Source organism: Nicotiana attenuata, chromosome 12 (genome assembly GCF_001879085.1).
Source record: "Nicotiana attenuata strain UT chromosome 12, NIATTr2, whole genome shotgun sequence".
Classification (NCBI taxonomy): Eukaryota; Viridiplantae; Streptophyta; class Magnoliopsida; order Solanales; family Solanaceae; genus Nicotiana; species Nicotiana attenuata.
Window position 1 is genome coordinate 9,943,199 of NC_032000.1, and position 9,191 is coordinate 9,952,389.

Below are 9,191 nucleotides of genomic sequence, written 5' to 3' on the forward strand. Positions count from 1 at the left end.
TGCTGAAAACAGCTTGTTTAGCAACGCTACCCCAATGATACATATAGTATCACTAGAGCAAAGCCAAGCAGGTCAAGCAGAGCCAGCGGAGATACGAACTAACCTCCCCCTTTACAAAACTCACGATTTTTCTTTGGATGCAGGCACTTGGATTGCGAAAACATCTGACATACTATACACTCACGACACAAACATTGTTCAGGAATACAACTCTCAGAACTGTTGCACTTACCAACATTTGCTATCCACATGCACCAATGTCCCCAGCAGTCATGATACCGCAATCTGCTATCAGCTAAGAAAACTCTATTACCATTTCCCCTTTTATTTCTTGCATAAGGCTACCATTCTGCCTTCCGAGACTCAGCGCTGTCTCCATCTGCATTTTGCATTGCATAAGGCTACCATTCTGCCTTCTGAGACTAAACGCTGTCTCCATCTGCATTTCGCATTGCATAAGGCTACCATTCTGCCTTCCGAGGTTAAGCGATACCTCCATCTACATATGCATGGCTGAAAGATCGACACCTTATCTATATTTGCATGGCTGAAAGATCGCCACCTCATTTGCATGACTGAAAGATCGCCACCATATCTACATTTGCATGGCTGAAAGATCGCCACCTTAGTTATATTCTGCATGGCTGAAAGATCGCCACCTTATTTACATTCTTCATGGCTGAAAAATCGCTACCTTATCTATATTTGCATGGCTGAAAGATTGCCACCTCATTCGCATGGCTGAAAGATCGCCACCTTATCTACATTTGCATGGCTGAAAGATCGCCACCTTATTTACATTCTACATGGCTGAAAGATCGCCACCTTATTTACATTCTGCATGGCTGAAAGATCGCCACCTACTGCATCTCATGGGCTGAAAGATCGCCAATTATCCAAAGACGTCATCGTTCGGAGGCATCATCTTCATATCCCGAGAACACCATGTCATGGCCTGAGGATCCCTTTTAATCTTTTGTATATCATTACTCAAAGGCGTCATGGTTCGAAGGCATCATCCTCATAGCCCGAGAGCATCATTTCATGGCCTGCGAATCCTTTATTATACGCTTCATGGCCCAGGACATCATGGTCTAAGGACGTCATTCTAACCGTCCAAAGACAACCTTCACGGTCCGACGGGAATTTGCATCATGTTTAAATTTACGCACCATATACACTTGTATTGCTTATTTGAAGGTAAATCGGCGAGCAACGGTCATCTCGGCAGGAGCAATCCCGCTCCAGTTCCCGCAGCCCTATCAAACCTTAACCATTCCCCCGTCCTGAATATTGCGTCCGTTCTGGAAAGTCTCCATCGGCATTCTCCGCCGACGGATCCCGAACTACATATGGCCTGATTCCTGTAAGACCAGGGATATGTAGGCAGCTCAGAAGGCAAGGCACGGCCTAAGTCTCCTCGAACCATTTCGTTCGGTCAAAATTGGCCATCATATCTTTACCCGACAACTCTTTCATCCTTCCCGGGTAAAAAGGGGCAGCTGTTGATATCCAATTTTTTCCTATATATTTTTAATATGCAAAATACTTCCAATATAGCATGTGCATGCATATATAAGTATGTCCAAATGTTTTACTATTTATCCTTAATTTTTAAAGATTTTTTAATCAATTTATTGCCCTATTTTATCCAGAAAAAACCCAATAATTATTCTCAAAATTATCATTTTGGTAGTTCATTTATTGGATTCTCATATTTATGCTAAAATATAGCTAAGATAATTTTTACATATTTTTACAAATTTATTTAGTATTTTTAAAAGCTAAATTGCATATAATTGCAATATTAGCCTCTTAGATTTAATTACGTTTATATCTATAAAAAATAAGTCCATTATTTTTAATTTTGATAATTATTTACTATTAGTCATTTTAGTACCTTTCATTTATTTCCAGAAATTATTTTACTATTTTTATAAATCAAATAGGGAAAAGTGGCTATTTAAATGTTAGTCCATTTTCATTTCAATTTTAGCCTGATTTGGCACCCCAATTAAACCCAATCTGAGGCCCAATTACCCTGACCCAATCCCCATTTAATCTGACCCAAGCTCGTCTTCATAACCCACCCACTCGCCCGCTTTAATCCAGGTCGTTGATCATTCATATCAACGGCCAACAACAATCCTTACCTTTTTTAATTCAAACGACCCCTAACCCTAACCCCATTTCATACACTCCACCGCCTCTGAATCCCCTTCTCTCTCAAACCCCTCTCAAACCCTAGTCGTCGCCCTCAACTACAACCCTAAAATCTCCCAAATCAATGGCTTCCAAGGTCATCGGAGGCCTGTATCCACCTCCTATAGCTTCTACATGCCCGGTTATCATGGTTTCAAGGCTATATCCTGGAAAAGTTTAGTCCAGACCTTGGTCGTTTTCAGTTTATGACTGTTCTCCGGTCGTCTGTGACCTTTCTGCGGCCAGCCATGGCTATTCGAGTCTGACTCTTGACTCTCCTGCTTAGATCGATGGTTTTCAAAGCCTTTCTCATCACTTGGGGTTCTTCTGAAACCCTAACCTTTAAGGTTCTTCCGATTTCTTTTAGATCTGTTTTAGATCTGTGTTTGCTCTAAACTTCTAAACGTTTTTCTCAAAGTTTCTTCTAAAACTCTACCTTCAAAACCCCTTATCTTTTCCGATTAGGGTTTTTGCTAAGTTATTTCGAAGCTTTCTCTGATTTTTGATATGTTCTGCTGTGTTTCCTTGTGTCGTTCTTTTACTGGAGTTTGCATGTTAAAAGCCTTAATTTATTTTGAGGTTTCTGAATCTATTTTTTGTTAATAGTTGTTTGATTTATTTGTTTTTCATCCCTAGACTCGATTGGTATTGAAAACCCTAAATTTGGGTTCATTCGAGTTTCTGAGACTATTTGTTGTGTGATTCACTTGTTCGTCATCTTTGAGTTCGATTGGTTTCAAAAACCCTAAGTTCTTTGGGGCCTATTCGAGCTTCTGAAGCTGCTTGTGCAACTCATCTATTTGAAGTTGCTCGACTGGATTTGAAATCTTTTTGTTTCAGCATTTGTTTCTTTATGTGATTTTGACTTCCTGCTATCATTGAAACTCGATTATACTTTTTCAGAAGGGCCTTTTTACTTGACCATTTGCATGCTTCTGATACTCTCTCTTTTCTCTATTACTAAGTTAATGAAGTTAACCTATGTGACTACCATGTTTCGATAAGTTCACTGTCTACCGACTATGTGATTGTTATTGCATGCTGCTTCCCTTTGCCATAGTTTGTCCTCGCATGCCTAATGTTTATGCACTCTATTTATATGCTGAATTCCCCTATTAAATGACCTTCAATTTCGGACTGATTTCAAACCATCCCTTGTGAAATTCTGATTGCATTCGTGTTAAGTAATTGATTCTTTCCTTGTTTCGCCTTACTGATTTCCCTATTTTTTTGTCTAATTTGGACACTTTCCTTTGAACCTTCGATCCCTACTTTTCTACTCAATTTGATTAATTCCCTTACCTTGGTTACATTGGTATTTAATTCTTACCGATATTTCCTTGATTAGAATCTGATGAACCTAGTCTCTATTACATATTGTGTACTTGTACTATGCTGAAAATATTTCCTTATTTGTTATATTCAGCCTTATGTGATTTCTTTCCTTATTTAGTATTTGCATGTTACCGTTTAAATTTAACTCCTAAATTAATGGAAGTACTTATACTGATTTGATTTTAATTAGCACATAGTTCCATAATTACTGCTAAACTATGATTCTTGCCTTACTTTCTACCTGTTTTCAAACTATAAGTACCTTGCTCTCTCATTACACAAAGACACGAACACTCTTAATTCTGAACTCACACTTACACTCAAACGCTCTCTCTTGCTTTACTACTTGTACTGTGGCCTGTTTAGCTGGCTGAAAGCCAAAGCTATATTTCTAGCCCTGCTACCTTTCTTTACTGCATTTTGCTTCTTTAAACTGGAATGTTCTAATTAAGCTTACAGCATCAACAACAACATGGTTACTTAATGTTCTTGCATTCTTGTCTGCCTACTGCTTGTATCTATTTTAGTACATTTATGTAGCATGCCGTAATTTCTTTTCTCCTGTTCTGAATTAATGTTTTGTGAACCTTAAATCCCTATCCCCAATGTGTTTGGTATCTATGTTTGGTATGGGGCATGACAGTATTGAACATTGTTGTCCATGACTCAAACTTGATCCCCTGTGATCATAACCTCTATGTTTTCTCTAGTGTTGTGTGTTCTGGTGGGCTTATAGGCATGCCAGCATCTTCTATTGTTGTGCATGCCCAAAGATGACCCTTGCCTAAGTACATAGGCTCTTTGCAATTTCCAACCCCTGAACCCCTTTTGTATGAAGTTATCAACTCCGTAACTGTTTCCCTACCACCCTTTACCCCTATCCTTTATTCCCTCAGCTCTTAGAACTCTGTTTCTGCACTTGCACTATCTTCTTAGACTTAAGTTCTGCCCCCCTCGTGTGAGCCTTGCCTTGGGACCCATGAGCTCCCTCTGAACTTGGACACATGAGGGCTGGCACTTCCACACTGCACTTGTCCCTATTCTAGTTATGAAACTTGGGTGTGAGCACTGCCCGGGGTCCTATTGGGGCCCTTAGGGAACTCTGACACACTCAAGTCTGAGAAAGGCTTTGGATCAGTGGTCTTTGAGTTGGTTTATCTCGTAACTCAAAGAGGAAGTCGAGAATCAGGCTTCCTCTGGTTGTAATTTTTCTTTGTACTTTTTCTGATGTAATTTATTATTCCTGGTTTGTAATAATTTGTTAAGAACATTTGGGGCTGGCTAGTGAAAAGGGTTGCGTAATTATGCATGCAAGGGTAGAAAACATGTCTATAGGACTTCTTTTAATTCTGCACTTTCAAACTGCATTAGAAAATATGTCTATAGGACATCTTTTAATTCTGCACTTTCAAACTGCATTAGAAATCATGTCTCTAGGACTTATACTAAATCCTGCTTGTTCAGTTTCACACCTAGATAACCTGCCTATAGGTCGTATTCGAATCCTGCACGCCACTTAGATATCATGCTTTAGGTTCTAAATGGCTATAAATAAGTATCACATTCATAATTTTGAAATCAGTAGCATATAGAAATCATGCATGCATGGATTCTTAAATAAAATCTGACTCGTTTCATTCGCATTCAATATTAGATATCCTGTTCATAGGGATTGAAAATCAGTAACAGTAGATACTATCACCTGCAGAACCTGTGACTAGTCTAATTTAATTTTGTCCCTTCTGAACCTCTTTTAATAATCTAATCCCCTTACTTAACAAGGTTTAGCAAGCATGCCTATAGGATTTCAAACAATTTATTTCAAGTTTTTACTGTCTCATCACCTTCTGAATTGAAAAGACATCATGCCTATAGGACTCCGTCTAAGCACTCAGGCAAGCCCTAGGATAATAATTATGAAACTAAATCCGTTTTGGCAATTGCTACAACCAGCAGGCAGGCCTGATTGCGACTTCTTATCTGAGTTATGTAATAAACTAAGCTGCCTCAACAATTAATTTCCTCGTCTTTGTGTGCTTTAAATCAAACCTAAAAAGTATGTGAAAGTCATGCTATTTGTGTGCTTTTGTTTGAGAAGGTATACTTGAGCCTTATATGCTTATGTGTTTCCCCCTTTAATGTGCAGTCTTTATATATTTTGTATATCGCATTAGAATTTTTACCTTTGAAACATCAAATAAGCCTAATACCCCTCCCTTTTAGGATTAGTAGTCCTAAATGCCTCCGGGACTGATAGGAATGGGACGGGTAATAGCATGCAATAACTAATCGAGACCAATCCGCGCTTTAATACCTTAACGGGGTGGGAAGGGTAGATATGGATATGATGACCACGCGATAATGTCACGTGTAGACCCTCATTGAGGAGTGATTACCGGACATTGTGTGCGGTGATCCATATATTTAATAAACCTAGGACCCCTCCCCCTCCCCTTCCTTTATTCTTTATTCTTTTTTTCAGCATTGTAACCCCTTTTTTCAGCTCTTTGATTGTTCTTTCAAATTTGTTTACTTTCAAACCACTATGTATTGAAATCCCCTCGTACTTGAGCCTTATCTGCTTACATGTTAATTGTACCCCAAATTCACCATAACTATCTGGCCGGGAACCACACTAATGGATCCTGAGGGGTGCCTAACACCTTTCCCTTAGGATAATTTCAAGCCCTTACCCAATCTCTGGTTATTCAAACAAGCTTAGAGTTGAATCTCTATTGGTGTCCTAATGCACCTTAATCATTAGGTGGATACTCTTTAAATGCAAACCCAGTTCCCAAAAGGAACGAGTTGTCCCTCCAAATGTCATAAACCCGATTTTGCGAGAAAAAAGGGGGCGCGACAAACACCACTTAAGTAAAGAGGCAACTTTGAAAACATATGCCAAATACAATACCTATGTATTGTATTTGGCATCACTTCAGTAATGGCTACCTTAATGCTCTGATACTGATCAGTTATGATCGCATCTGGATGAACATTTTCCATGGCCTCAAGCCAAGTTCTAAAAAACAATTTGTAACTATCGATATCTTCATGAGACATGAGAGCCCATCCCAGTAAGATGGACTGTCTATGGTGATTGATGCCAATAAATGTAGCAGATGGCATATTATATCGATTCACAAGGTATGTCGTATCAAAGCATATCGCATCATGGAATTGCTCATACACTGCCTTACAGTGTGAATGCACCCATACCACATTTCACAGCCTACCAATATTATCAACGTCTACTGAATAGAAAAACTCACTATCCTTTACCTGCATTTCACGAAAAAAGTTGAGCAGCGACTGTGCGTCCCCTTCTGGCATTTCAAAATTCCTACTCTTCAAAATAAAGTTTCTACAATCTTTTGGAGTGCAAACCAAATTTTGCGGTCCACCACGTTGAACCTCAGCAAGTTTAATATTCTTGGAAGGTTTAATACCAGATCGATCGTGAGCTACAATATCCCTCTTCAAAGAATCACAAACGGACCTATGTCCAGCCATCAGGCGCGATATGGATGGGAGCAAATCATGATTGCGATCGTGAACGACCTTAGAGACGCGCCAACAACCAGAATCATCCAAAACAGTAGCTAGCCTAGCTTTACAATTGTTACTCTTGGTGGTAAACTTGGTTTTGCGAATTCTAGCCCTATCACAACAGTAAGTTATGTACCTGGCAGTGTCACTGCCCTTCTTGTTGGAATTTCTTTTGACGACGGAGAATCCTTTCAGTTGTGCATATTCTTTGTAGAATGCAAACAAAGAATCTTTATCTCTAAATCGCAATCCAGAGATTGGACCTACAACCATATCCTCTTCAGTGAATTCATTCTCCATTTCCCGATCAACATCACATAGCTCTAACTCATTTCCTAAAACTTGCTCCTCATCATCGTTAGCTTCTCCGTGATATTCTCCATCGGGTTCTTCATCATCATCACCATCATCATCTAAGTGCACAACATTGTTGAAACTGCCATGAGAATCAACATCGACCCATTCGTATTCATTCAAAAAACTATCGTCCGATGTCATCCCTAAAGATCTGTACAACTCGTCCCTAACTCGATCAAACCTATTATTTTGGTTGATATTCATGGACATTGTATTTGTGTTATGTTCATTTGGATTCATATTTTGTTGCACCGCCCAATTTTCTTGGTTTGAATCCATGTTTAGATAAGGAGAAAGTGTCCACTTGACTTGGTTTGATAACGAGGAAGTATACAAAATCGAATACCGTATTTTTTTAAGAAAGGAAGAAAATACAATAATTTGTTAAAAATACTAAATCGTATAATTTGTATAAAATACACATAAATACAATGGAAATACAAATATAATGCAAAAGACTCTTCAGCTGGCTACATTTAATTTAACATACTTCAAGGCTTGGGATTTAATTTTGTGATTTGGAGGGAAAAATGTAGGCTAATTAGTTAGGGGGTCTTTGATGTCTTCTCGCGCGTGTGGCCAAAGTTGGGTCACAATAGTTGGTCTGTTTAGCATCACCCTTGTGAAAATATATAGTGGTAGTTTCATTACATATATGGAGGTTGATATGTTTGCATCTTTTCTATGTTACATTGGACTTTTTCTGGTATCGTGATTCGTGAGGCAGAAATGTAGAAGTACTCCCTCCGTTCACTTTTACTTAACACGTTATGACTTTTTATGCCCCTTAAGAAATAATAAATGAAGTGTATAATTTACCATGATACCCATATTAATTGAGATATTTTATTGGATTTGAGAAAATGATTTGAACTGAGTAATAAATAGAGTGGGTATAATAGAATTTTTTTGTCTCCTCTTGATATGCGTAAAATGACAAGTAAAAATGAAAATCTATTTTTAGTATACATGTCAAGTAAAATTGAACGGAGGAAGTAATTTATACTATGAGGGCTCGTTTGGTACGAGGGACAAAGAATAATTAATCTCGGGACTAAATTTAAGAAGAGTTTATCCTATGTTTGGTTGGAAAAATATTGCAGTATAATTAATCTCGTAATTAATTATTCCGGGATTGTAGTATTTCTTTATCTCCATAAAAAAATAGAATAACTAATCCCGGGATAATTAATCCTGGGATAACATCCTTCTAACCAAACGATCCCTGAAAGAGTATTGCCATGTACCATGCATGAATCCGACTTATCCTTTATCTTGCACTTCAAAAACATAGACATAAAAAGTGAGTCCAATATTTCACCTTCGTAAAAAGAATTTAAAAAATTACCATAGGAGCTAATGCCTAGTAATCGAAAATGATCAACTCGTACAGTCAGCGGCGGATTTAGGGGCGGAAGGGGTTTAACCAAACCCCCTTTTCCGAAAAATTACACTGTATATATAAGGCAAAATTTATTTTTTTATTTCTATATATTATGTTGGGAATCTTATAGAAATGTCCCAAAAATTCTCAACTTACCAACCTCTAGCCATTAATCATAAACTTACCAAAGCTAGCCAAACACATAAAAATTAAAAACCCAAAGAAATAAGGTTCTTTCTCTCCAAGAATCATACACAAAGATCTCCTTCCATATTTTTAAGCGTGATTAACAACAATAGATGCTCGACGGAAATGAAACTTTATGGATGAGATAGCAAATAAGGTGATAAATACAATATATATA